Below are 7,254 nucleotides of genomic sequence, written 5' to 3'. Positions count from 1 at the left end.
TTTAAAATATTTTTAATTAAATTTTTTGTGAAAATTTTAAAAATGGGGTTGAATTTCACTTTTGGTAAAACTTAAGGGGCTTGATTGCTCCAATTGAAACTTATGGGGCCTAATTTCACAATTGAACAAAGTTAAGGGGCTTTATTACCACTTTCGCGGATAGGTATCTTATTTTGATAATTATCCTTCATCTTAAAAATATCAACAAGTTAAGTAGATAGGTTGTTCATATTGATAAAAATTGAATTATTATCATAGAATTATGATTATTCACATGAACCTAAGAATTGTTGTCTACACGAAATCGATTACTAGTGTTTCCGCCATTAGAATAATCATGTATGTCATAATGCACATGTCCTAGATGAATCGCATGCTTGGAGCATGATGAGTCGATAACAAGCTAACCCATATGAGAGTCATTAGTAAGCCTTAAGGAACCTTCATGAATTATGAAGGAGAACTAATAGTCTGTTCTCGAGTTTGGAAGAATACTGAGTTATGTGTTGAAGATTACACGAAATCAAATTTTCAAAGCTCATAAGGATTTGTAAAAATCCTAGGCTGATTTTATTGACCTACGGAGCAAAAGACTAGAAAAGGGTATTTTATTGTCATCCATTGCAAGATTCTACAAAATGAACCTAAGTACGTTGTGATTAGGTGGTGTGCTTTGATGACTATGAGTAATATCGTCCACCAAAAACCACATCACAGGTTATGTAATAACAATGGGAGCTTCTTTCAAGTTAAAGAACCCGAGTCTAGTATGAAGTCTAGACATGTACTTAGTAAAGTTCATGCTATGAGAGATAACATGAAATTGAAGGAAATCGAAATTCATAAAGTTTGAACATCTTAGACACATGGTATGTTCACAAGCTAAACTTTTATTGCATTAGGCAAGTGTATAAATACACTTATGATTATAAGACATAGAGTGGTAATATGGTATTGACTACTCGTATATGATAATCACATTTATCATTTGAGTTATTGATAACTCATCTTGTACTTTGATACATCCAAATAGGTTGTTGAGACAATATTGAACCCCATTAAAGTGAACTGGATTAACATAGTATTCACCCCTAGTTACTTATATGAGGTGACATCTCGAAGTGACTGGAGTGTGATGCGATTGATGGCAAGTTCAAGAGCCATAAAGTCATAAGAGATGACTAGTCGATCATATAGACAGACTGTCACTAGTAGAAAAACATTTATTTGCGGCTCTCTATTTGAGGCGTTTTTTCCGAACCGACGCAAATAAAAATTCAACTCTACTTTTTAAAAAATAATAACACACATTTGAGGCGTTTTAAAAAAAAAACGCGTCAAATATATCATTTGAGGCGTTTTTAATTAAAACGCCGCATATAAAAAGTAGAAAAAGAATATAATATATCCCGACTCCCCCTACGACCTACCTTACTGTCAATTGTTGAGTCCCCTTTTCCCCTTTCATCTTTCTATTTCCCTTCCCTTCCCTCTCCTGAACTTCAGCAATCCACAACGCCTCCTACAACGAGGCCCAGGCTCACGCCGACCACCACTATCGCCTCCTATCGGTTTCGCCTTCTCACAGTCTGTTCCATCTAATATAGGTACTCATAATTTTTCACTTATTTTTATTAATCAATTAGGGTTTATGGATAATTCGATTTATGCTTAGTTAGATGCATTTGAGTGTTGTATGATTTTTTGGTTGATATTTAATGATAAATTTAACCTAATTTTTGTTGTGTTTCAAGTATTAGATTTTGATTGGTTAGACCTGTTAATTAGGGTTGATCAATTTCGGGGTTTTAGATCCACATTCAATTTAGGGGTTTTAGATTCAAATTCAAGTTAGATTTTAGTTTCGTATTTAATTTACACCGACTACCAGCAAATTAGTGTTATTCAATTTAGGGGTTTATGTTTATGTTTTGTTAATGTAGTCAAGTTAGGGGTTTGTTTCATATTCAATTTTTTTTATTCAATTTTGATAATGTTTTAAGTCCATATATTTGGTGTTTGAAACTTGTAGGAGAATTTGCACTGTTACCGTAAAAGTATAGGATGTCTATCTAAATATTCTATTCGCTGTAAATATTATAGACATGGCGTGGTATATCATCTCATCGAACTAGGGTATTTGTTCATGTTAACTCTAGTAATACTTGTGCTAAATCTGATTGTCCAATGTTTTTATTTATTTAAACTCTACCGTATTATAATATTGTGATTGAGTTGTGACTTAGCTAAGGTTTTAGATAAAATCAAATAAGTCACACACTTCAATTTTTTTGATATCTAAATTCGTCAAAATTAGGTCGTTGCTATGATACGAATGAACGGAAAATAAGGGGTAGTTGATATGCAACCTTCTTGAGCTTGTCTATTCACTTTGTTGTTTATTTCCACTGAACTCTAAACTTTTAAACCTTGTTTTTTATGATGTCAACGGTGCTATTACAGGTTGTTTGAAGACAACTAACTGGAAGGGCCTCCCAAAGACAAAAGACTTGATAAACCTGCTGTTGTTGTGAGCTTCTTTTTTCATTGTAGTCTATTTGCTAAGGAATTAAAAGATCCTAACTGATAACCTATTTTTAGTTTAATCATGTTCACTGTGAGTGGCACTATTAGCTTTTGTGCACCAGGCCTTTCTTTATGTAGGCTTAGCAATAGGTGAATTAGTCAGTTTTCTAAAAGTTACCCAACATCCCTTGTCCTCATATTTCAATTTGAATGCGAGTACTAATTTGTACACTATTCTGTATGTGTATCTTTCTCTTGGATCTTGTTATAAGTTGAAGCAGGTGTTTCTTTCTCTTTGAACCTTGGCATAAGTTGAAGTTGGTATGACAATTTATTCATGGGGTCTTGTATATCAAACTACAGCAGAGGTGATAATGTGTATGAATGTTCTTGTGTCAGTTTTAGATTATTTGTTAGTTGTCATTAATAGGCTCATCTAGTGTGTACAATCAATCCATCATTTGGATAGATTATTTTTGTCTCCTGCTAAATTCCCTACCTCTTGTCATCTCCATTTATTCATTAACATTCCTAATTAATCACACTAAGGTATGTCTCTTTTCTTTTACTCTTGCTTATTCAGTACTCCGTATCTTTCAATGGATTTTGACTCTAGTTTTTTTTTTTACCTGCTACTAGTTTTTTGAGTAGAATGAAACTGATGATTAGCTTCTTGTTGTTGAATCATCAATATTATTTACGAATACTACAACAGGTGGGTGTGCATATTATTGGCTGCGGTCAAACTGCCATTGCCCCTCCTTAAATGTATGCACTCTTCCATTTTTCTGTTTAGCCAAGGAGGAGAGATTTCTATAAAAAAATAATGTGTCTTTGCTTCTCTTTTACCAATTTATTTCAGTGAATTCGTTTTTTTTTTCCTGTAAAATGTAAGCTTTTCATTGAAGGATAAATTCAAAAAACATTTACACCAAATTAGGTTATTGCAGCACTCCATTAAGTCTACAATTATTCCTTTGGTCTCATATAAGGTAGGAAGCTGCCATGACTATGATGCCCATAGCCTTCTCATCAGTTTTGAGTCCCTGCTTTGTTTACACCATTGCAGTGGACAACTACCAGGAATGTGCACCTGCCACCACTAGTTCAGTTGGGAGATAATTTCACTGTTGTACCTACATTTAAAGAACAGGTTGTTCACATTTGTTGTTCACTTGTTCTTACTTTAGCAGATTGTTTAATTTCTGAGACCAATTTATGTTTTAATTAGGTTAATCATTTAATTTCTGAGTTATCTTGAATGTTTCCTTAGAGATTTGGGAAATTTAGTTAATATGTTTGAAATAATTGAATTTCATGTTTATTGTTAGATACCCTTACATATAAACCTCGCTTTCTGCTAGTTTTAATCTCCTCACATGTTAGCTATAAGTGACTATGGTTATAATGAGAAGAATAAAACATGATAAGTTTTAATCAACATTCTGGTTTCTTAATCATTTCTTCTATTCTATAGATTATTTATTGCCGATGACGGCATCCCGTGGATTGCAGCACACACATTTAGTTACGGGCGCATTAGATATCTACCTATATCTTGGGCAATACATTCAAATGACGAATTTGATCCTCCAGTACATACACTGTCTTCTATTGAAAAACCCTTTTTTTATGTGTTTCGTTACTTGTTCGTTTCGCTAATTAATTGCATTAGGTTATTGATGGATAATTATAGTGTTAGCGTTGTATTCTCAATTTTAGCCTTGAATTGTTCAGATTTGATGATTAGGGTTACTAAAGAGGATATGGAGAGTGCAATGAAGCCAAGTTCAGCAATACTAGGTGCATTATTTTGTGAATCTTATACCTAATATTGTTTGGTGTTGCATAATGTTTTATTTTACACGATATTTTTTTACATAAGTCCCTGAGAGAGTTCAAGTTTGAGTCATCATAACTTCATTGGTTTAAGTTTTCTGTGTATATATATCAGGTGGTCGTGCAGTGCTATAAGCATCCCCTGAGAAGCATCGAAATTGAAGGTGTTCATACCTCAAACTTTCTCTCTAAACCATCGAAACTTGAGTTCTTTGTGGTCTATCTGCACGTTTTGAGCTTCTTTTTTTAATGTTTCAAATGTCTATGTAATCAGGGATGATATGAGATTACGAGGAACTTGGATTTTGATTCTTAAAAGTAGAGATCTCTTGCTTGAAGTGCATACAACAGGGGAGATTTTGAGAGTCAAAAGCTCTATGGTATGACCTGTTACTAATTCTTGTTGTTTATTGTACTGAGATCTGGCTATTAGTCTCCCAATATTATCACTCTCCATCATTGGTGACAATGTTTTCACACAGGGAATCAGCTATGGCATTGAATCTTTATCCAGATAGTTGGTTTGCTCTGGGATATGTGAAGTTGTTAAAATTCAGTAAAAATGTATGTATATGACTAAATAATGGCTTTGGAAGGACATCCTGATAGTTGGATCTCAAGTTGGTAGTTTGGAATTCTGTAAAAGGAACTTTGATTAAGTTATGTGTGGAGTTTAGAACTGATAATTAGGGTTGTTGGTAATGATGTCCTGACGATTCTCAGCCCAGTAATTTTAATCTTACGAAACAATTCTTACCGTGTGTTTTGTTATACACTGGAGATATTTTAATTAGACGGATGTGGTGTTGACTAAATACTTGTAGGAGGTAGAGAGCAAGAAAAATACGGGAAAAGAGTGGAGTTACTTAACTTCGTTTTACATTTGCAAGGTAATTTATTTGTCTTTGGTTATTTTACTATTGTCCAATTGATGTTTGGCCGTATTATTTGAAGTATTAGCAAACTTTTATTTGTGCACCCATTACCCATTACTTCATAGTTCATAATTTCATATACATATGAAATCAGGTCACTTTTTGCTAATTAAACTGTCAGTTGGTGTTTGGGGACTCTGAACTTAATGTCCAAATGCTTCGCCTAGTAGGTAGTTTTTGCAATAGTGCATTCGTTGAAAGGAGCAACCAAAGCAGATATAGGCCTCACATTGGTGTTGATGTGATTTTATATCCTAATACATTAGTTCCTGGAGTTCTCTTTCTTTTGGCACGCACTCATTATTTGTGGGTTTAGCATTTTCTAGTTATTACTAATTGGCCTTTTACTATTATGGGGTAACATTTGATGAGTGTCTGATGAATGAAGTAGGAGTCTCAAAGGTTGCGTACTCAAATAATGTGTGTACTGTGAATTGTGAAGAATATCAGGACATGTATTTGCACCGAGTAGTTTACTATCTATATCAACAATAAATGATTCAAATGAAAACTAAGCATGCTCATGTACATCTCCGAGTCTTGAATTAGTCTCTTCGTGATGTATTTTCTCTTTAGTGCTGCCAGGGTGGACATTATATTGGTGTCCTCGATGTCAGCTATTTTTACTGATGTGCTAAATCTTGTCTTAGTGTTGAGCACTTGAGCTTATCCTATTTATGATTACTGATTATAACTAAATCTTGTCCTCAATTATGCTAAATCTTGTCCTCAATAATTCTAGATCAATGTTTCAGGTGATGGAATTGGGCAAAAGAAGATTGGCACAACATCAGCCAACTCAATACCTTACTAGAAAAAACTGCACCAACTTTATTAGCCAAAAACAGATTAAGAGTATTGTAGGGGTTTTGTTTATATTTATTGTATGAAGTTAGAATATTTATTAAAATCATGTAAGATTGTATTGTGTAAAATATATTAGAGATTATTTATATTTAAATCATTTGTTGGATTGATTTTGTTTTATTAATTTTTTTTAGCTTATTTGAGGTGTTTTAAAAAAAAAAAAATTGTTTTTAAAAAAAAAACTGCTATTTGCTGCGTTTTTGGAAAAAAACGCCTCAAATAAGACGTGTTATTTGCTGCGTTTTTTGGAAAAAAAATGCCTCAAATGAGGATTTATTTGCTGCGTTTTTTAAACGCCGTAAATGAATTTCTTATTTCCGCCCCCTTTATTTGCTACTACACCAAAAACGCCTCAAATAGCCTATTTTTTGGAGCCGCATATAATTTTTTTCCTACTAGTGTGTATGGGACACTCTATTGGGCTTATGACCGCTTATAGAGTTCTGGAAATTTTTATAGCCTGGTCGTGGCGAGAGCTGTTGGGAAATGTGTCCTCAACAATAGTGCGATCACATGATTTAAATATCATCATTAAATCTCATTTTAAGAATACATGTGGGATGTAATATTTTACAGTCAACTGGTCCACACATATCGGTAATGATTGGCCGACTAGAGTTTGACATTACTTGTCGTGCGGCGGTGGTGATCGATTGATCCCCTTAGGTCATACCTATAGGGAAATACTCTTAATTGATTATTTAATTGATCGTATACCGATACGAGTTAATTAAATTACTTAAAATTGACGGATGATTTTGTGAGTAAAATTTACGTATCTTATTGTTAATATGATTAAATAAGACACGGTCTAAGGAATCGAATTATTTTATTACTTGGATGAAATTATTGTTTACAGAAACAATTGAAACGGATGGAATAAATTATTATAAATACAGAATGTTGTAGTTTATAATTTGGAAACATTTTGGTACGAGTAATTACGAATTACTAGTCGATTTTGTAAATGACATATTTTATGAGTATGTTGATTTTTAATATGATAAAAATACATTGCATTGTAACATGTCATGTAACATGTTACATGTGACAAATTTGACAAATGACAAAATAAAATGGATTCTCC

General features: G+C 33.2%; 1 long non-coding RNA gene across 9 annotated transcripts; it reads left to right on the top strand.

Moving 5' to 3' along the window:
• Positions 1 to 1,401: 1,401 nt before the first annotated feature.
• Positions 1,402 to 6,275, top strand: LOC141611903 (uncharacterized). Of its 9 annotated transcripts, none has more exons than XR_012528878.1 (9): positions 1,402 to 1,607; positions 2,464 to 2,530; positions 3,242 to 3,294; positions 3,596 to 3,679; positions 4,264 to 4,329; positions 4,481 to 4,529; positions 4,640 to 4,745; positions 5,190 to 5,255; positions 6,056 to 6,275. It is a non-coding gene; the product is annotated as an uncharacterized LOC141611903 (long non-coding RNA). The 9 variants fall into 9 exon arrangements; XR_012528877.1 differs by having other exon boundaries at positions 3,477 to 3,679; XR_012528880.1 differs by lacking the exon at positions 3,242 to 3,294.
• The last annotated feature ends 979 nt before the right edge of the window (positions 6,276 to 7,254 follow it).

Source organism: Silene latifolia, chromosome 11 (assembly GCF_048544455.1).
Source record: "Silene latifolia isolate original U9 population chromosome 11, ASM4854445v1, whole genome shotgun sequence".
Taxonomy (NCBI): Eukaryota; Viridiplantae; Streptophyta; class Magnoliopsida; order Caryophyllales; family Caryophyllaceae; genus Silene; species Silene latifolia.
This window is presented reverse-complemented; position numbering and strand designations above follow the sequence as displayed.